General features: G+C 67.5%; 1 long non-coding RNA gene across 1 annotated transcript; it reads right to left on the bottom strand.

The window, feature by feature from the left end:
- Positions 1–1,097: 1,097 nt before the first annotated feature.
- LOC149523674 (uncharacterized) lies at positions 1,098–5,669 on the bottom strand. Its single transcript, XR_016350594.1, has 4 exons — positions 5,380–5,669; positions 5,238–5,286; positions 2,068–2,139; positions 1,098–1,213 (listed from the first exon to the last, which is right to left on the bottom strand). It is a non-coding gene; the product is annotated as an uncharacterized LOC149523674 (long non-coding RNA).
- Positions 5,670–7,105: the final 1,436 nt, after the last annotated feature.

Genomic DNA, 7,105 nt, shown 5'->3' with positions numbered 1-7,105 from the left:
GGCTCTGGGGCAGGCCCCTCGGAGCCGCTTCGCACAACCGGCTGCTCCCGGGGAGTCCCCTTTACTCTACATGCTCGCCTGGCTCACGGGGTGCGGCGGAGGTGGCTGGGCAGCCGCTTGGCAGACTGCGCCCCCTGCACGGCAGTGCTGGACCAGCAAGGCGTCAGCGGCACCTCAGCAGTTCTGTTCCGGCTGCTGGGAGTCTGGGACAGCCCCGGGCTCGCCACGTCCTTCCAATGCCGTGGCTGTTAAGGCTCCTTTCCCATCTCCCTTCTGGCCCCGCGGGCTCAGGCCCCCAGCTCCACACTGGGCTGTGTCTCCCTCGCCACCAGCAGCCAGCGGCGGGTGCCAGAGAAAGCGCCGCCCAGACCGTGGCTGGCTAACGAGGCTCCGCTCAGCCCCAGGAGCCACGTGCCCATGGGCCACGGCCTCTCCCAAGCCCGTCGTCACGCTGCTCCCCAGCGCAGCAGGCTGGGCTTCCTGCGATGGCAGCCGGGGCAGCCGCCGGTCCCTGCTTCGTGTTCTCTCAGTCATTATGGGACTCACTGGGCTGATGCAGCCAACGTCCCACCTGACATCCACAAAGCCAGCAGCTCACAGCTCGGGAATGGCAGCCCCCAGCCTGCCCTGCAGCTTTAACGCCTCCCCACCCGTGCGGGTGCCTCGTGCGCCAGGCTCTCAGGGCGATACGTGTGGAGCAGCGGCAGCCCCCCCCCGACACACGCTGCCTAAACGCTCACGGCAAATGGCTCCTGCGGCTCAGGGCAAGGAAAACGAGAATCGCTTCGTTAGCTCCGTTCCATTGGCAAATCACTGCCCCGCGTCCCACTCCGCGCCGGCTGTACCCTGCCTGTGAGCATGGCCCCTGGGTTCCCTTCCCCAGTGGCTCCCTCTCCTGCCCTCGGTTCCACACCCCGTGTGCTTCACCCCTATGCCACCCTGAATTTCTCTTTTGGGCCTCCCCTCTGCCGCTTCCAAAAGTCCCTTCTCTTGTCTCGTTTCCTTGTGCTGCTTTCTCTCTTCCCCAGTGTAACGGCGCGTCGGGGTCCCCCGTCTCCTGCACCCCCGTAGTGGCACGGACAGACTCCACCAGCCAGTAGAATAGAGGTAGTTTATTGCTTCTCCAGGGTACAGCACAGCACAGATGTAATCCTAGGATGCCTCAGCCCCCCTTGAGATGGATGGTTCCTTTCTCGTGGTTCGGTTCTGTTTCCTGCAATGGGGGACAGAGACTGCAGTCAGTGAACCTTCTGCAGCAACCTTAGCAGTGCAATCCCGCCCCAAGGTCACTGGCACAACTCCAGGGTGTCCCCATCGCTAGGATCCGTCCTGCCTCCCCAAGGCAGCAATGGCAGGAGCCCTAGGAAAGACCAGGCAGAGGCGGTTTAGCCACCTGGTCAGGGTAAGTCCAGCTAACATGCTGGTTAAATGCTGGTGGACGCTAGCATCTCGTCACTGCTACCACAGTCTGGCCTTGTCCAGACGAACCGAGCCCCACAGCCCAGGGGACACTGGGAACATCCATCAGCACTGGGTGCCAGGGCTACTGCCCAGAGGGCTGGCTGCGGCGCCGGAGTCTCTGATGCTTCCTGCAGTGGGACTGACGGGCGCTAACTCCCCTCAGCACTGATCTCCGGGGCATACCCCAGGCTCCAGCAGCGGGCTCAGCTGTCACGCCCATGGGTAACTGGCGGGAGCGAGACAGAGGCAGACAGCCGTTCTGGGGCCGGGCCCTGCATGGAGGCCTCTGAGCACCGGGTGCAGCTCCTGAACACAGCATGCCCAGGGGTGAGACTTGCCCTGGCTCTGCCCTGCTGTTGGGCATGAGCTGGGTTCTGCAGAGTCTGCTGGGCTCCTGCTGTGCCAGGGCACCTGGCTGCTGCCACGGAAGGCTGCCCTGCTGTTACCCAGAAGCCCATGGGCCTGCAGCAGAAGCTGAGCTCGGTCTGTGCTCTGTGCAGTGCCCAAGCCAGTGGGAAGAGCCCCCTGTTCCCTAGGAGCAATGCATTGCTGTAGCAGGGCCATAGCCCCCTCATCATTCCCGATCACAGTCCTCCCAGCTCTCACCTCTGCTCCCGGTCCTTCATGTACTCGTCATGGCCGGCTGTCACACTGACGTAGCCCAGCCTCTGCCGGAGCCTGCAATTGACAGGTGTTGTCACGGCTGGGGGTAGCCACACAGTCCGCCAATGGGGACAGGTCAGTGTCACCTCCCTGACTCTGCAACCTGCCGGGATGGCCTCAGGTACACATGTGGGAGGGGCTTGTGGGTTCAGCTGTGGCCAGAATCTCTGGGGAGCAGCTGAGCTCCCATTTTCTCACCCTTGCGAGATTTCAGTCTCATTTAACAGCCTGGCTTGCAGGGTGGCAGCAGCCAGGCCTGGCTAATATAGAGGCACACGGGAGCGGGCCCACTCCACTCCTTGTAATAATGGCAGAATCCTGCAGGGGACGGGAGTTGGCTGGGAGAAGGCAAGCTGTGGGTAGTGGCAGGGCAGCTGGGAGCAGGTAGGAAGCCGGGAGTGGGAGGGCTGTGGGGAGCAGGAGCAGGCAGGTTATGGGGAGTGGGAGTGGGCAGGCTGCAGGGAGCGGGAGTGGGCAGGTTGCAGGGAGCCGGAGTGGGCAGGTTGTGGGGAGCGGGAGTGGGCAGGCTGCGGGGAGCCAGAGTGGGCAGGTTGTGAGGAGCGGGCAGGCTGCAGGGAGCCGGAGTGGGCAGGTTGTGGGGAGCGGGAGAGGGAGCAGACAGGCTGCAGGGAGTGGGAGCGGGAGCGGGCAGGCTGCAGGGAGTGGGAGCAGGAGTGGGAAGACTGTGGGGAGCGGGGAGCGGGCAGGTTGCAGGGAGTGGGAGCGGGCAGGCTGCAGGGAGCGGGAGCGGGCAGGCTGCAGGGAGCGGGAGCGGGCAGGTTGCAGGGAGCGGGAAGACTGCGAGGAGCGGGGAGCGGGCAGGTTGCAGGGAGCGGGAGCGGGAAGACTGCGGGGAGCGGGCAGGTTGCAGGGAGCGGGAGCGGGAAGGCTGCGGGGAGCGGGGAGCGGGCAGGTTGCAGGGAGCGGGAAGACTGCGAGGAGCGGGGAGCGGGCAGGTTGCGGGGAGCGGGGAGCGGGCAGGTTGCGGGGAGCGGGGAGCGGAGCGGGAAGGCTGCGGGGAGCGGGGAGCGGGCAGGCTGCAGGGAGCGGGAGCGGAGCGGGAAGGCTGCGGGGAGCGGGGAGCGGGCAGGTTGTGGGGAGCGGGAGCGGGAAGGCTGTGAGGAGCGGGGAGCGGGCAGGTTGCAGGGAGCGGGGAGCAGGCAGGTTGCAGGGAGCGGGAGCGGGAAGGCTGCGAGGAGCGGGGAGCGGGCAGGTTGCAGGGAGCAGGAGTGGGAGCGGGAAGGCTGCGAGGAGCGGGGAGCGGGCAGGTTGCAGGGAGCAGGAGTGGGAGCGGGAAGGCTGCGAGGAGCGGGGAGCGGGCAGGTTGCAGGGAGCAGGAGTGGGAGCGGGAAGGCTGCGAGGAGCGGGGAGCGGGCAGGTTGCAGGGAGCAGGAGTGGGAGCGGGAAGGCTGCGAGGAGCGGGGAGCGGGCAGGTTGCAGGGAGCAGGAGTGGGAGCGGGAAGGCTGCGAGGAGCGGGGAGCGGGCAGGTTGCAGGGAGCAGGAGTGGGAGCGGGAAGGCTGCGAGGAGCGGGGAGCGGGCAGGTTGCGGGGAGCGGGAGCGGGAGCGGGAAGGCTGCGAGGAGCGGGGAGCGGGCAGGTTGCAGGGAGCAGGAGCGGGAGCGGGAAGGCTGCGAGGAGCGGGGAGCGGGCAGGTTACGGGGAGCGGGAGCGGGAAGGCTGCGAGGAGCGGGGAGCGGGCAGGCTGCAGGGAGCAGGAGCGGGCAGGTTGCGAGGAGCGGGCAGGCTGCAGGGAGCGGGAGCGGGAAGGCTGCGGGGAGCGGGGAGCGGGCAGGCTGCAGGGAGCAGGAGCGGGCAGGTTGCGAGGAGCGGGCAGGCTGCAGGGAGCGGGAGCGGGAGCGGGAAGGCTGCGGGGAGCGGGCAGGTTGCGAGGAGCGGGCAGGTTGCAGGGAGCAGGAGTGGGAGCGGGAAGGCTGCGAGGAGCGGGGAGCGGGCAGGTTGCAGGGAGCAGGAGCGGGAGCGGGAAGGCTGCGAGGAGCGGGGAGCGGGCAGGTTACGGGGAGCGGGAGCGGGAAGGCTGCGAGGAGCGGGGAGCGGGCAGGCTGCAGGGAGCAGGAGCGGGCAGGTTGCGAGGAGCGGGCAGGCTGCAGGGAGCGGGAGCGGGAAGGCTGCGGGGAGCGGGGAGCGGGCAGGCTGCAGGGAGCAGGAGCGGGCAGGTTGCGAGGAGCGGGCAGGCTGCAGGGAGCGGGAGCGGGAGCGGGAAGGCTGCGGGGAGCGGGCAGGTTGCGAGGAGCGGGCAGGTTGCAGGGAGCAGGAGTGGGAGCGGGAAGGCTGCGAGGAGCGGGGAGCGGGCAGGCTGCAGGGAGCAGGAGCGGGCAGGTTGCGAGGAGCGGGCAGGCTGCAGGGAGCGGGAGCGGGCAGGTTGCAGGGAGTGGGAGCGGGAGCGGGAAGACTGTGAGGAGCGGGGAGCGGGCAAGTTGCAGGGAGCGGGCAGGTTGCGAGGAGCGGGCAGGTTGCAGGGAGCGGGGAGCGGGCTGCAGGGGGGAGGCAGAGAATAGAAACATTGGAAACTGTATTTGAAATGTTTGTTAACTGACTAGCACAGAACCTGAGGAGGGCTGGGGCAGGACAGAGGGTTTGGGAATTGGAGGGAGTCGGGTGAAGGGGGAAACTGAGGCGAGGCAAAGCAACCTCTGGCCGAGAGGGGGGTCCGGAGGCCAGCCTGGTGACACTCAAAGTCAAGGCATGAGCTGTAGCCCTGCGCGGGGCTTGCCCTGGTCCCTGGCACTGAGGCTGCCCCAGCCCAGCCCAGCCCGTAAACACTGCGGGGGGCGGGGGGGCTGCGGGTTAGCCCGGAGGAGCCCTCCATGCCAGCCTGAGCGGGAGCCTGCCCCGATCCAGCTGGGACCAGCCCCTCCGAGCCGGGCCACGCCGGGGCGCACGAGCGAGGGCTCAGGGGGCCGGTCTGGCCCCGTGTCCCCGGCCGGCGCTGGAGCCGGTCCCTGCGCGAGCGGCCCGTGGGCGGCCCGTGGGCCATGGGCGGGCGCCCCGCGCGGAGAGGCAGGCGCGTGTCCCTCGAACTCCCCGGCTAGAATGAAAGAGCCGCAAATCGGAGTCGCTCCGACGCCGGCAGCCCCGCCCGCTCCCCACGTACCATTGTCCGACTCTGGCCAGCCTGCCGGGCCGCGCGGACCCTCCGCCATCTAGTCAGGAGACAAGCCGAGTTAGTGCCTGGCCGGGGCGGGCGGGGCGGGACTGGACGGGGCGGGCGGGGAGCCGGCGGGGAGCCGGGTTACCTGTCATGCTGCGTGACCCTGGACGGACCTGACCCCTCCTTGCTGCGGCCCCGCGGCGCTTTGACTCGCTCCCGCCGGCTTCAGCCGCTGCTCAGCCGGGGCGCACCCGCTGCCTCCGCCCTCTGCTCGGTGTGAACGCGGCACCGGGCGCTGTTCTGGGGCAGGGGCCGAGGGCAGGAGCTGGCACCTCCCCTGGGTTTCAGGTTTCCGCCCTTCGCTCTCCTGCGCTGCAGAGGAGCGGCCCGGCTGGCGTGTGAGCACCCGGCGCTGGACGGCTGGGGGCCTCCTGGCAGCAGCGGCCCTTCAAACGGCCCCAGGCAAAATCCACCCCCGGTGGGGGCGGGCCCTGTGCTGTGCTCCAGAGGGCCCAGTTCAGATCTGCCTGCTGGTGGTTCCACAAGCTCGGGCTGCACTTCCCGGTCCGGACCCAGGGGCTCGAGCCTCAGGGGCTCGCCCAGCCATAGGGGTCTGCAACCAGCCCTGTGGGGGGAGACACCAACATGCAGGGAGGGGAATTGCCCCTGTAGTGTCAGCCAGTGGCCGTCCTTACTCAGCCCTAGGCTAAGGGAAGGGATTTGCCAGCTGTCCTGTCCCCCTTTGCCGGGGGTGGGGGGCACTGGAAGGGCTGCCTGAGGAAGTGGTGAAATCTTTATTCTTAGAGCTTTGCCAAGGCCTGGCCTGACAGCTCTGCCCCGGCGATTTCCTTTATTTCCACTAGATGACCTGGTTGGGTCTCTCCCAGCCCTAGTCCCTGTGGCCTGGGCTACACTAGACCAGGCAGGTTGGCTTATGGTACCTCAAAATGCACAGCTGGATTCGGCTTGCCTGAGGCTGAGCCGCCGCGGGGCCTACAGGAGCACACGTGCCCATCGGCTTCCCTTACGCCGCGCAGAACAAGGGGCCGGGCGCCGGTGGGTGAGGGGGTCTACACTAGACCCACTGAATCAGATGCTAGAGGCTTGACCTCCGGGGGGGGGTCGATCTCCGTAGTGTAGACGTGCCCTCTGAGTCTCTAGTTTTAGGGTCATTTCCCCCATCTGGGATTTAACATCTCGAGATTCCTTAGCAGCTGCTAAGAGTGTTTGTTCTGGAGACTTAGTTGCCAGGATAGAAAACTCCCATTCCCTTTCCCTTTGCTTTGGGTCCTTTAGCGCTGCTGAGTAAACCTTGGCAGGGAAGCGACAGCCGTTCCCTATTGCAGATCTTGCCCCTGGCCCCCGGAGCGGGCTTTGGCGAGCAGTCTGCTTAGAGCAGCGCCGTGATCTGTCCCAGCACTGGAATTCAGGCTGCTCACAGGCGCTTCCACAAGGGGAAGAGACAGGGCTCATTGGGGAGGGGCTGGGAGCTGTGTGCCTACAGCTGAACGGGGCCAGATGGCAGGGGGAGGCTCTCCCCCTCTGCCAGGGAAGCCTTGGCGATGGCCCTGGGTCTGCACCCATTACCCCAAGCTGCCCGCCCGTCAGTGGGGAGGGACGTGGGGCCCGAGCCTCTTGAGAACGTTGCTCTGGGGCAGTGGGGGAGGCCTGCTGGTCCAAAGCGCTGGGGCCTGCGGCTGGCCTGGCAAAGCCAGCCCCATCTCCTCGAGGCAGGAGGGTGAAACCCCCCCAGGGCGCCGGGGCCTGTGGGCTCCTGTTGCTAGAGGGAGCAGGCGGGAAAGGCCCCGCACCAGGAAGGAATATTAAAAACCTTCGGGGGGCGGGGGGTGTGACGTAGTGGGGGGACTTGC

This window comes from Pelodiscus sinensis, chromosome 13 (genome assembly GCF_052426305.1).
Source record: "Pelodiscus sinensis isolate ZL-2025 chromosome 13, ASM5242630v1, whole genome shotgun sequence".
Classification (NCBI taxonomy): domain Eukaryota; kingdom Metazoa; phylum Chordata; order Testudines; family Trionychidae; genus Pelodiscus; species Pelodiscus sinensis.
This window is presented reverse-complemented; position numbering and strand designations above follow the sequence as displayed.